General features: G+C 43.9%; 5 non-coding genes across 5 annotated transcripts; 4 read left to right on the top strand and 1 right to left on the bottom strand.

Moving 5' to 3' along the window:
* Positions 1-4,061: 4,061 nt before the first annotated feature.
* On the bottom strand, positions 4,062-4,133 carry trnap-cgg (transfer RNA proline (anticodon CGG)). Its single transcript has one exon. It is a non-coding gene; the product is annotated as a tRNA-Pro (tRNA).
* A 3,008-nt stretch (positions 4,134-7,141) lies between these two features.
* On the top strand, positions 7,142-7,233 carry trnar-ucu (transfer RNA arginine (anticodon UCU)). The gene is given in 2 exon segments: positions 7,142-7,178; positions 7,198-7,233. It is a non-coding gene; the product is annotated as a tRNA-Arg (tRNA).
* Positions 7,234-8,510: 1,277 nt separating this feature from the next.
* trnas-gcu (transfer RNA serine (anticodon GCU)) lies at positions 8,511-8,592 on the top strand. Its single transcript has one exon. It is a non-coding gene; the product is annotated as a tRNA-Ser (tRNA).
* Positions 8,593-9,163: 571 nt separating this feature from the next.
* trnaa-agc (transfer RNA alanine (anticodon AGC)) lies at positions 9,164-9,236 on the top strand. The gene has a single exon. It is a non-coding gene; the product is annotated as a tRNA-Ala (tRNA).
* A 3,975-nt stretch (positions 9,237-13,211) lies between these two features.
* trnat-cgu (transfer RNA threonine (anticodon CGU)) lies at positions 13,212-13,283 on the top strand. The gene has a single exon. It is a non-coding gene; the product is annotated as a tRNA-Thr (tRNA).
* The last annotated feature ends 832 nt before the right edge of the window (positions 13,284-14,115 follow it).

Below are 14,115 nucleotides of genomic sequence, written 5' to 3'. Positions count from 1 at the left end.
AAGAGACACAAGCATCCACAGATCAGAACAGACACTCAGCTCTTCTCTCTGAGACCATGATGATACGTCACATATCATCACTGCACATGTTTTTGGCTGCACGTCTGGAAATGAGAGGAGACAGAACATTATCATACATGTTGCATAAGTAAAGTTACATGACTTGCACGACTGTAAACAAAGGAAACCACAGAAAAAGTCAAAGGATTCAATCTAGGCCACCTGCATTGCTGCATTAATTTCAGATTGCAGCCTTTCTCCCAGGTTTTGTCTGATGTCAACAGGCATCAAGTAGAAGCAGACATATGAGCTATGTTAAAGATGATAATATATGATGATAGATATATTAATGCTGAATCAATCTTGAACCCCTTTTTCTTTCAGATGACAAAGCCAAAGCAGATGCTGACGTGTCCTGTATGTGGTGGGATCTTCTGGTACGTGTCCAGGCACCTGATGAAGGCCCACCACATACAAAACCCACAGGAGCGCACCTTGCTCAATGGCCTGGCCACAGGCCACATAGCAATAGGCTGTGTGCAGTGTCCCGTGGCGGGCTGCACACCGCTGGTGAAAGATGTGAAAACACACCTTTCCAGGCAGCACACGGACAAGATTTCGCTGCATGAAGCCCTGATATACAGGCTGGTGAGGGCAAAGGTGTTGGAGAAGGTACTGAGATGCTTGATTCTATTTTTAGTTGTTTTTTTTCATGCCTATTCTGCCATGTATAATACCCCCCCACTTCCCCCGGGATAAATAAAGTTGATTAATTTAATTTGATTTGATTTGAAGCTCTCGGCACCGTGGCCGCCCATAGTATCAGAGCTGGACTTGCAGGCCAGGGAGGATGAGGCAGGGACGGCCTGCACCAACTGCCGGGAGCTGGCGGCCAAAATCATCTCATCTAATGAGGGTGTGGCGGTGCCGGCAGAGGTCGAGGTGGTGGTGCCTGAGATTCATGATGGGGAATTCAAGGAGAAGGAGCAGGCCAGGATGGGCATGTCGCCAGTGACCGTGGCACTCCACATCGGCCAGGCCACTGGCTTTGTGGAGTACTTGCGAGACACCCCTCCGCAGCACAGCCGGCTCAAGGCACAGGATGTGGTCGTCCTGTTCAGGTACCTCAAAAAAATGTACAGGGACCTGAACAGGACGATCCTGGGGCACCAGATTGCCGTGAAGGCTCGGAAACAACAGCAGCTGGTGAGCCGGGAGGCGCTCGGGACCTGCATCCACCTGGCCAGAGACAGGATTCCCTCACTGCTGGGTAATGCTAGACTCCACACACACAATCCCAGCTTCACATACTACACATACTTCATCAGTCTAATCGTATGAACTGAAAGTTAACCTTACTAATGCATCTCTCTCTCTCTTCTTTTCACAGACAACGTGGAGAAGGCCGCACCCAAAGATCCGGTGACAAGATACCAGTTCTTTGGGTACATGGTTCCTGACCTGCATCTAAGGGCACAGGACCGGGGTCCTCACCCGTATGCGGGTCAGGGAGGTGGAAAGGGCAGTGGGGGATGATAGTACGGGCTACCTCGTCAGTGTAAGTTCAAGATGCCCGCAAAAGAATTTACCATGAGTTTAAAGCCTCAGAAAGAACTAATGGTCTGTCTTTGTGTGTCTGCTCTTCTTGCAGGTCCTGGACCACAAAACATGCCGTAAATTCGGCCAGGCCCAGGTTTTTCTGGAGCCTGACGAAATTCAGTGGTTCAGGCGCTGGCTGAGGCTCCGTGGCCGGGCGGTTGCCACAAACTCGTTGTTTTTGAACTCCCTCGGGAGGGGGGAAGCAAAAAACATGACAAAATATTGTCCCTCCAGGCCGAAATGGGCCTGGAGGGACGGCCCACCCTTCTGGATATCCGCAGTGCTGTGGCTACCTACGTAAGTTTCAGATACTCTCCCAGTTTCCCTGAATGCCCTATGATCCATACAGATGTCGCCTTTTGCTTGTCTTTTTTCCACAGAACTTTGAGGACAACAATCCGACCATGAAGGAGGCAGTGTCCTCCTTCATGTGTCATAACATTGATACACAGGAGCGTTTTTACGCCTTACACAAAAACCTTGGCCGGGCAAAGTCCCTCAGGGAGGTATTTGTGCGGCTGTCCCTAAGGCAGGCCTCCGTGGAAGAACTAAAAGACAGAGATGACTCCCCATCCACCTCTGGACTGAAGAGGGCCAGGGAATCATCTCTTGAGGCAGAAGAGCGCCCAGCCAAGGTAACTCACTTGTGTGCAGTTGGTGGAACATGCTGCAAGCCAATAAATGTTAGCATGTCAGTTAGCATGCCAATTTGACGGACCACCATTGTAGAAGTGACCCTAATCTGATGATGAACTGGCTTACCCTCAGGACAGCTAGGGACAGTAACCCGCCATCTGATCAGGGACACTTGCCTGTAATGTACAGATTAATCCACAGGGAGGTGCTGTACTGGTGCCCAAGGTTCCCTCAGTGTGCAGGGGTGATGGATGGGAGTCATATTCCCATTATTGCTCCTGAGGATAACCATGCTGACTATTTTTTATTTATTCAACATCTGTCCAGTCAGCAGTCTTCCCCATGATTGTGTCTGCTTTGCAGGTGTTTTGAGTTCATCATCTGATCACAGTGTGACATCATTAGTTTATAATATTGACCTTTTCCACAATATTCTCATTTTTGGAGATGCACCTGTACATGGTGGCTGATTATGACAAACTAATGAAGTGCTGTGAAAATAAGTTAAATATAAAAACATGAGACAGTGGGGACCTTGGGTGTCTCCTTCAGCCACAGACCTTTGTCCAGACAGGGGTCAGACTGTATAACATCAGTCCATCTGTACTCTAACCTCTGTACTTTATCACCATGTTTACACCCAGTGACACTGATGGGGAAACAGTACAGTGTTTTTTCTCTTAGTGCAATAACATCCTCACCTACAGTGTAATACTCAGAGTTTTTCATGATATCATAACAGGACATAATACATCTCTGTGCATTTCTCATCTGTATATCTGCATATCTTATGACATGACATGACATCCACTGGTAGGTCATCGGTTCTTTGAACTCAAACGTTTGAACTAGTGCCGTCACATGATTACAATTTTAATCACATTAATCACTGTTGCTGTATATTTATTGTGATTAACCTATACTCATTGGATGAACTCAATTAAATTGAGTTTTTCCATCCAATAAATACTGGTAGCCCTGACTCAAAACAAGTACGTTAATGCAATATAATGTATTTGAATTGGACCAACATGATTTTTTCAGTGCTGCTTAGGCTAACACAGAGCGTTAGCTCTGGGCTAACGTTAGCCTGTCAGCTACACTACAAAAGTAAAGCAAAGCACTTTTGGATTGCGTTAGCTGGCGGCGAGCTGTGCTCTCAGTGTGTTAAGGATGAATTCAACGTGCCTGTGTAGAAAACTCCAAGTACTAACCGTGTTCACCACTTACCTCTGACAGCTATATGACGGGACCATAGACGTTAGCTACAACGAATGCTAACTAATCTTAGCTGCTTGTAGCCTGTCTACCCCAACATGAACAATGACTGACATTTCTTCTTAAACCCAAGGTCCATTTATCTTAAGGCATGCACATTGTTTCACATAAAGATAATAAACTTATTGAATAGAAGACAGAAAACTTACCAACAGTAGTTTCGTAGTAGTAGCAGAGGCAGATGACGGGTAGGACAGAGGCTGATCTCCTGATCTCCTTATTCAGTAGTGAGTTGACATTCCTTATTATTGCCGAGGGGATCGCTGGCTTAAAATGTCTACGTGCAGCCTCTACTTTCACTCCTGCCTTACAGCCCCTGTACTTCTTCCTCAGCTCTCCCTGGACCTTGGGCTGCATTCTGACTTTAGTCCTCAGTGCAAAGACTTCTTCTCTTGAATAAACAATATCAGTTGTAGATTGCTTCTAGGAGTTTGAGCAGACTGCTGTTTACAGGGTCTAAGTTGGAATATGAACTTGTTTGGGTTAAAGATAATTGCTATAAATGTAAACATAAGACAGACCTTCAAACTACTGAAGCTGAAAGAAGAGGGCTCGTCCAGGATTTGAACCCGGGACCTCTCGCACCCGAAGCGAGAATCATACCCCTAGACCAACGAGCCACATGTGACCTCTTGCTTTTCATGTTTCAGTCAGTGCAAGAACAACACAAAGCACATGTTTTTCTTAGTTTGACATTGGTAAAGATATGTACAAAGATTTCTGGTTAGGAATATATAGTGTTGAACAGGGACTTGAATCCTGGGCCCTCAGATTAAAAGTCTGAGTTCCTTCAAGATCCACCCACAGAGATCCTGAAAACATATAACTCAGATTCCCAACCAGAATAGTAGCAGAACTGAAGACACCACTTGGAGGAGTGTCTTCAAAAACCAATCCTTGAGTCCAATGTACCAACCAGCACACAGTAAGTGAAACAGGCATGTCCATGCTTCAACAATGAAAACACAGATTGGCCGTACAGGGATTGAGCTAACCGGCCCTATTGACTAACTTGACTGTTATTCTGGAATTCTGCCTATCATTCCGGAATACTGATGTCTATACTGGAATGCTACTGTTTATTCTGGATTTCTGCATTTCATTCTAAAATTTTGACTTTCATTATGGACTGCTTTTCATTCTGGAATGGTATCTTTCATTCCACAAATCTGCTTTTCATTCTGTTATGCTGACTTTTGTCCTGGAATGTTGCCTTCCATTTTGGAACACACGCTTCCATGACATCACAGGCCACTGTCAGGTTAGGGGTTTAATTCCAGAATTTTGTCTACCATTCCGGAATCCTGCCTATCATTCTGGAGTGGGTGGATGGATGTCTATTCCAGGATGCTCTCATTCTAGATTTCTGCCTTTCATTTGGGAATGCTTTCTTCCATTCTGGGATGCTTTTCATTCCAGTATGATGTCATGCTGACTTCTGTTCCACTATACAGAGTGTTATTCGGGAATTCTGCCTATCATTCCGGAATACTGATGTCTATTCTGGAATGAGGCCACTTATTCTGGATTACTGCCTTTCATTCCGGAAATTTGAATTTCATTCTGGAATGCTTTTCATTCCGAAATGCTGCCTTTGATTCTGCAAGTCTGCTTTTCGTCCAAGGCGCTGTGTTAAGGTTGCAGTCTCCGCTGGAGGACAATCCTGAGACAGAAACTGGTACACCCAAAGGATAAAACTCCCACAGCAATATCATATATGCAGTCCAGTGCAGTGAGGAATGCTCTGATCTGTACATTGGAGAAACTAAACAACCACTCCACAGGAGAATGGCTCAGCACAGGAGAGCCACCTCCTCAGGACAAAACTCAGCTGTTCACCTCCACCTCAAAGACAAAGGACACTCCTTTGAGGACAACAATGTTCACATTTTAGACAGAGAGGAAGTCAAGGAAGCCATCTATGTTAAGCTGGAAAAACCTTCTCGAGGTGGTGGCCTCATCTTTTTACCACATACAAAGCAGTTATTTCATCCATTCCCAGGAAGTTTCACTCCAAGTCACATGCTAACAGCAAGAACAATGGGCTGTCTACCAGCAGTCTGTCGTGACCTTCCCTGGTCACCCCGGATTGTCAGATTCCGTCTCCTGTATTCAGAACATTGAGTGAAAGAAAATACCCTGGGTTTTGTAGTTTCGCCTTTTGCAAAAGGGATAACACAGTGAACACAGGCCTTTCAGTCTGCTTCACTCCCGTCCATACGTGTTCTGCCCCTCCCTGTACACAGGCTAGTTTTATTGAAAGTTGAGGTACATTTGCATAACAGATAAACAGTTCTTCAAGACCATCGTAGGTATTTCCATATTGGGACATGTTGCCCTTTTATCTCCACCTACTAATTATCATAATTGGTCTAACATATTTATGACTGTGAAAACACTCTGTCCCTTCTATGTTGGTTGATTTATCTTAGGTCCGTGGCTCCTAGTGCTTCGGCCTTCACCTCATCAAAGAGTTCCTCCCTAACACTCTGTAAGAGTTATAGATGTGTTTTTCTCTAAGTGTAAGCTTATATAATCAAATACATACGTGGTCTGTATCATGTCATTGCGTAAATAACCTTGTATACTTCACAAGTCTCCTAGTCGTTAGCCAGTCATTAGACACACCTGGCACAGGCAGCCAGATCATCACAGGTAACTATGGAAACATTTAGTGCTATTGTTTGTGAGTTTTATCCAGACCACCCACTGAGGTCTGCAACCACATATAAACCATGTTTCCCCACCAACAGATCAACAACTGATGAAGCTGCTTGGATGAGCAGTGAAACCTCTTCAGGAAAACTCTACAAGTCCAGACGCCTTGCTTCAATCTTCTCTACAAACATGCCAAAGCAAACAGTTTTTACCAACAATGTTACACACTGAGTTTTGAAGGTCTTAACCACTAGTCTTAAGTTGGAATGTTTACGACGTGTGAAAAATTGTAATTCACGCGTGTTATTACCCACAGACTCCCATGTTAAAATGTCCAACTTCACAGCAGAAATGAACATGTTTACAGCCTGGTACAAAAAAACATTCTGGTCTCAAATGATAGGTTCTCTTCTAGTGTCAATTGTAGGGGGGGGTGAATTTTTTTTTACAACTCACTCGTTTTAATTCAAAGTCAGCTTTATTGTCAAATCTGCTATATGTGCTGGACATACAGAGAATCGAAATTGCGTTACTCTTCACTCCATATATAACATATAATTAAAAACTTGTGTAAGTGTAAAAAAATGTACCTACAATGAGGCACACACAAAATTCAAGGCACAAAATGAAGGCACAATGCACTCAGTGATGCTGTAACCTCTGTTATGCTGACTTTTAAAAAAAAAATACTTTAATAATCCCAGAAGGGAAATTGCTTAAGGCTGCTGCCAAGCAGTGTCATACAATGACCAGCACTGGAGGCAATGTGGGTCAAGGACACACAACCCTGCTCTACCACTGAGCCACTGCTGATGTTGCCTTCCCTTCTGGACTGCTGACTTGCCAGAATACTGACTGTTACTCCTGAATTCTACGTATAATTCCGGAATTCTGTTGACTATTCTGGAATGCTGCTGCTTATTCCGGATTTCTGCCTTTCATTCTAGGACAAACAAATGCACTGCTCTGTGGCTCTGTGGCGCAATGGATAGCGCATTGGACTTCTAGTTAAACACAGGAGAAGTGATTCAAAGGTTGTGGGTTTGAGTCCCACCAGAGTCAAAGTGCCTTTTAACTTCCTGTGGCGCCGTCCTTCAGGGTGGATACAGCTCCTGAGAGCTAGAAAAAAAGGACTGCACTCAGACATCCCGGAAAACAGCGTCACTGCCCCCGGCTTTGTGACTGTACAGGTGGACAGAGATCTGACTGGTGTGAGCTTTTGCTTGGCACAGAGGCAGCTAATAAACTGAAAGTTGTACCTTTTTCAAATGACATGGTGAGGAGGAGAACAGAAGATCTCTCAGCTGACATTCAGGCACAGCTGCTGGATAGACTGCGATCATGTAAGAAATGTTCCTTTCAGTTGGATGAATCGACAGAGCAGAGCATCTCCAGTGCTGCTCAGTTGATAGTTTTGGTGTGCTATCCCTGGAAAGGAGATATTTTGGAAGACTTTCTGTTCTGCAAGTTATTGCGCAGATAAAGTCTGTCAATCCAGAGATTAAAGCTGCTCACTGTATGCTGCTGAACATGAGGCACTGCTGGATCACTCTGAGGTGCGATGGCTGTCACAATGGCTGCAGCACAGAGCTCAATCAGAGGGAAAGAAGAAGGAGCAACATCACTGGAGAGCAGACTGGAGAAGAAGGCAGCGTGCTCAGAGCAGTCAGAAACAGGTGCTGCAGGGTTTCAGCCTTTCTCTGACACAACCTGATTCAGATCATGTGCTTCATCTGGTGCAGAATGATACAGCTGTAAATCCGAATGAACTCAAAATTCATTAGTAATCCTGTACTCCTGTTAACCTGTCATTGTGATCAACAATTACATAATGCAATTAGCAGAAAAAGTGTCAATATTATTACAAAGGGGCAGCTAATTATCTACAGGTTTAGATTTTGTTAGCCACAACACCCACTGTTTTAACGGAGACAAAATGGCTGACAGTAAATAAATAGTAAAAGTACATTATTTTGTTACATTTGTACTTAAGTACAAGTAAAAGTACTGGCTTAAAAATAAAGTACAAGTACCCAGAAAAACTACTTAATTACAGTAACTTGAGTATTTGTAATCAGTTACTGCCACCCTTGGATATTTGCAGTCCACCCCTGGTCACATGCAGTCCACCCCTGGACACATGCAGTCCACCCCTGGATATATGCAGTCCAGTGCAGTGAGGCATGCTCTGTTCTGTACAATGGAGAAACCAAACAACTACTCCAAAAACTGGCCTTCAATGCTTGTCAAGATGCTTATGTTTAAGGCAAAAGCTGTGACCTCTTTCAAGTTTTGCAGCGTATTTTCACTCGAAGCCGTGAACACATGTTAATCAGACAGACGAGGTGGCCGAGTGGTTAAGGCGATGGACTGCTAATCCATTGTGCTCTGCACGCGTGGGTTCGAATCCCATCCTCGTCGTTTCATATTTTAAGGTCAACGTCCTGACACAGGATCATCAGTTGATGGTGTCATAAACATTCCAACTTAAGACAGTAATACTGGTGTCCTGTCTATGGAGAAGTCCACAGTCTGTGCATTGGTCCAGCTGTAGTCATTAATGGAAAACCCACATTCAGTAGGTCAGGAAATGAGAATATGTGAAAAGGTTCAATATTGAAGACACCTGGAGCCACTCTAACCAAATAATGAACTCAAAACACCTGCAAAGGCCTTTAAATGGTCTCAGTCTAGTTCTGTAGGCTGCACAACCACGGGAAGACTGCTGACTTGACAGTTGCCCAAAAGACGACCATTGACACCTTGCACAAGGAGGGCAAGACACAAAGAGGCTGGCTGTTCACAGAGCTCTGTCCAAGCACATTAACAGAGAGGGAAGGGGAGTACAAGCAAGAGGGAGTACAAAGTGTTCTGCCCAAACAGGGACTTGAACCCTGGACCCTCAGATTAAAAGTCTGATGCTTGCAATACTTCACTAGTACACTTGTAGAGTAGTGAATCCTGATTGACTTGCGATTAACCCTTTATACAAGGGGGATTAGCTCAAATGGTAGAGCGCTCGCTTAGCATGTGAGAGGTAGCGGGATCGATGCCCGCATCCTCCAGCCTGCATTTTAGGGAGGGTGTAGCTGGATGGATGAGGATGGATGGATAATGTAGTGGACTCCCACCCAGCAGATCAAGTCCCAGAGGTTACAGCATCATTTATTAGCTGAGTTTCCCTCAGGGAAGCTGCTGTTTACAAGCTGTTTACAGAGAGAAACAAGAAAACAACAGTCAGCATCATCTTCCATAAAAACACATGACAATAACATGTGAGACAGAGAGTTTATGATCAGTGCTCCCCCTGCTGGTTAGGACATATGATGACATTTTAAATGTACCAGTCAAAAGTCACTCAGTGGTTTGTCTTTGTTTTTATGACTTTCTACATTGTAGGTTCATCCTGAAGACATCAGAGCTATGAAGGAACACATGTGGAATGATGCAGTGAACAAACAGTGTTAAACCAAGCAGAATATGTTTGATGTTTGACATTCTTCCAAGCAGCCAGCTTTTGCTTTGATGACAGCTTTGCACACTCTTTGCATTCTCTCAATCTGAACTGAACCACCAATGCTGTGCAATGCTGACATCTAGTGGTGAAATCACAGGCTGCAGCCTCCTCATTCCAAAATCAATCCCTCATCCACATAAAGTCAGAAGTTCTAAATGTGAGTCATTAAATGAGAGGTTCCAGCAGAAACGTCCAAACATCTGAAGAGAAGCTGAGAAGCCTGAGATACAGGGGCTGCAAGCTGAGCTTCAACTGTTCCTGTTTAGACAATAAGAACAGATCATCACTGTCTTTTAAAATGTTCTGATCAAATCACATTAGTTTGTATATTTATATTACACACAGAGCTGTTGTTTCAGTCACATCCATTTGTTATGTGTACAGTGGGTGCAGGAAGTATTCAGACCCCCTTAAATGTTTCACTTTGTTATATTGCAGCCATTTGCTAAAATCATTGAAGTTCATTTTTCCTCATTAATGTCCACACAGCTCCCCATACTGACAGAAACACACAGAGCTGTTGACATGTTTGCAGATGTATTAAAAAGACAAAGTGAAATATGACATGGTCCTAAGCATCAGAGCCTTTGCTGTGACTCTCATATATTGAACTCAGGTGCGTCCATTTCTTCTGATCGTCCTTCAGATGGTTCTACACCTTCATCTGAGTCCAGCTGTCTTTGATGATACTGATTGGACTTGATGAGGAAAGACACACACCTGTCTGTATAAGACCTTACAGCTCACAGTGCAGGTCACATACTGGGTGATGACGTCCTCCTGCAGGTGTTACTGTGGAACAACTGCTCTGGATTGGGATGAGTCTGAATAGAACTTTGTTAGCTTTGGAAAGCTGTGTGGTAGTTAGAGAGGAACTGAAAAGTGTCAACAACATATACGCTGTGTTGTCAGTCCCCACTGCTGGCTCTGTCTCGGTGAGCTTCCACTCAACTGCAGCCTTCTTAAATTCTTTATTAAGTTTGGTGCTTTGTAGAAATTGTTTTCACATAGCTGCTGCTTTCAAAAAAACAAGCTTCAAGGAAAGATTTGACATTTCTGAGCAGTTATTGTAGTGAAGAACCATCATAGAAAACATGTCTGATCTCTCTCCAGACATTATCACGCTGTCTTCAGGTGCTGTGGAAATGAATGTTGTGATGAGCATCCAAAAGGAAAAGGTGGGATTTCTAACAATCCCCAGTTTGCCAGATTAAAGGTTAAGAGCATCAAGGTCCTGTCAGTGAGTGCTGCTAACAGTGATTAATACAACAACTACTGTTAAAAATAAACACATGCTGTTTGCATGCATCACGTTCTTACTCTGCAGTAAATGCTGTGTGTCTTTGATGTGTGGAATATAAGAGCTTTTGTAGAAGCTAGTTTGTGTATCTGCATCTCTCAGTCAATAGTGTACATTTACATTCTAGAAATGAAGGCTTGCTGGGTGACAATTGTTGTATTTATAATGAGTTCAGAATGTTTGAAGATGTGTGGCTCGTGACAGATACAGGAAGTGACTGTTCAGTGTGTTTTTCTTCTAACCCAAGTTTCAATACTTGTGTAATTGTACAAGTGTAAATGGTGTAAAGTGTAAAAACAGTCTACAGGCTCTTACGGGAAACAAGAACATCAGGGAAATTCTCTAGAAGTTTTATGCAACTATGCAGTGGTAACAGAAGTGTCAAAAACTGCAGTTTTTTTGCAGTTAATTTAATTTCCATAGATCTGAAAGAATAAGCCATTCAAATGGAGACATCATTATAACATATCCCTGGGATAGGTGTGTGCTTGCTGTTATGTATGTGTGTGATTGACAGCTGTGCTCAGCTCCACTGTTACTGTGCCTGCATATAACTGTCAGAGTTGAAAGTCAAACACTGATTTTGCTCATGCTTGTACTGCATGTGTTGATGTGAGAAATAGAGTGACATGGACAAGGGAGGTGTGCAGGTCAATACAGTCAGTCTGTAGATATTGTCCTCACCTCTTTGGCACACTTAGCATAGTCTAAGAGATGATGTAGTCTTACTACAGAAAACCTGGCTCAACAGTAAGAATAAAAACCGGCCTCTGTTTATATGAAGTTTGTATCGAGCACTCCTGTGTCTGCATGTGGCCCAAAGTTTTCCTGTAAAATGTTTGTCATCCAACAGAAACTGGCTGGTGCAGACAGCAACTCCACCAAGTGTCCCTGTTCAGTACCAGGTACCATTGCTCACTAATTCCTCTGTGCTGTGTTATGCTCATGAAAGTAGCCCCTTTGACCCCAGTATGAGGTCTGTAGTTAGCATACGAACGTGCGAGTACAGACTCAACTGATGGATGAATGCAGAGCTCAGGGAGCATGTCACATGAAGAGCTGAGTGCACTGAAGTGGAAGGCTCCTCATGTGCACACAGCTGTCAATAAAACACTTTCACTGGCACCAATGCAAGAATGACTGGATACATTTAAAGTTGTTTTCTTTTTAAAAATGACCACAAACACATTTTTACATTGGCTGCTATGATCTGTTGTTTTAAGTGGGCCTGGTTCTCTGTTTTATTTTCAAACTTCTTGTCTTCTGATCTTTGGTTTCTCTCCTTTCTTGTGTCACACTCCAGGGTTTCTGGTGGCCCTGCATGATTCTATCTTTTGTGTGTTAACCATCCGAGTTATACTTTCTGTTTCATTTTGGTGGTGGTCTTTGCTGCCGTCTCGGGGGTTGTTTCCTGACTTTTTCTTCTTCTTCTTGATTAGCTGCCCGCTCTCATTGGTTCCACCTGTGTCTTATTATCTTTAGCTGCTGTATTTAGTCTGGCTGCCCCCCCTCTCTGTGTCTTTGACATGTGGTCTGCTAACCTCTGGGTTCCCCGTCTGACCTGTCCATGTCTTGTTTGTCTCACTAGTGTGACAGTGAACACAACTTGTCACACATTCAGGTGCTTCAGTGTGGAAATGATAAGAAAAGAGAAGCCTGTGACTAAACTGCTGATGTACTTTGCAGAGCTGTTCAGTTCATGCTGACAGCGATGAGAAAATCAGTCATATCAGCTCATCAAATGAGGACGTGTAGCAGCTCCTGCACTGCTTTCAGCACACAAAACTCACTGCAAAGTGATGGAAATGGCCCTTTAGACACAAATAACACAATAATATGTAAATAAATAGACAGGAAGCAAGAGACGGAAACACAACAAAGAATAGTAAATGACAAAACAAATGGACTCCACAGCAGACTGACTCAGGACTAATGATAGTGATCTCACCACATTTGATGTGTGTGTTTATCTGGTTTTAGGGGTCAGTGTGTGTTCATCCACACGCGGCCGCCTGTGTGTGTTGATGTAAATGTGTGTGTCCTGTCAGCCATGATCATGCTGAGACAGAATAATGCTGGAAAAAGCTCCCAGCTGTTAGACCTGAAGGTAAAGCTGCATGCTGTTGTGGTTTCTCTGAGTGTAGGATCACCACAAGACTTCTGCTGTTTTGTGTTGTGTGTGTTGATCACGATCAGTGATCAATTCAGAAGTTAAAAGAAAAAGGCGTGGTGGCCAAGTGGTAAGGCGTTGGTCTCGTAAACCAAAGATCATGGGTTCGATCCCCATCCATGCCTTCAAAGATCTGTAGGAGGTTCCTTTTAAAGAAAGACAAAACTCAACACCCATTGAGAGTAAAAACTATGGACAGAGCTTCCGTGACGTCACCCGTTTGTTTCTGAAGAGCGATTCTGAGGCTCGGTGGGAGCCGCCATGTTGGAAGCATCACGTCCGCCAAAAACTCCAAATATGTACAAAGAGGGGGAGCGCGAGTACAGTTTCGGTGGTGGGCGATCATGGAAGCAGGAAACTTATGCGTCAGCCGTCTGCCACTCAAGTGGCAACGTCTATAATTATGCATAATTGCCATTTTAACATGGGGGTCAATGGGAAATGACTCGCTTTTGGAGCCAGCCCCCAGTGGTTGCGGCATGAATTACAAGTTTTGACACTTCCGCATGGGCTTCAAGTTTGAACCCCGAAGGTTGCCGCCTGACAACACCACACAAAACAAAGACGTGTTAAACTGTGTGATCGTTGTCTGGAAGCACTGCTTCATGAACCTGTGTTTACTGTTCATTAAGCTTAGAGAAGTTTCAGGAGTATGTTTGAGGAGTAAACTGATTCAAGTCCTCACAACAAGTGTATTTCACTGCACAAACACACACTCAGCTGATGTGTCCCAGGAAATGTCTTTTTGTCTGACGTATTAGAAGATTCTAGATTCTAGATTCAACAACTAGACAATTAACCCCTGCTGAGACCCCCACAGGGTTTCTGTGGCTGTATCTCCCTCATTCTTCATCCTATGTGGATGAAACCTTACAGTCATGCTGAACATTTGACTCTGCACAGCTGATATGCTGAAATGCTACAGACACTGCGCCACCTACTGGCCAGGACCTGTCT

Source organism: Parambassis ranga, unplaced genomic scaffold, assembly GCF_900634625.1.
Source record: "Parambassis ranga unplaced genomic scaffold, fParRan2.1 scaffold_24_arrow_ctg1, whole genome shotgun sequence".
NCBI lineage: Eukaryota > Metazoa > Chordata > Actinopteri > Ambassidae > Parambassis > Parambassis ranga.
This window is presented reverse-complemented; position numbering and strand designations above follow the sequence as displayed.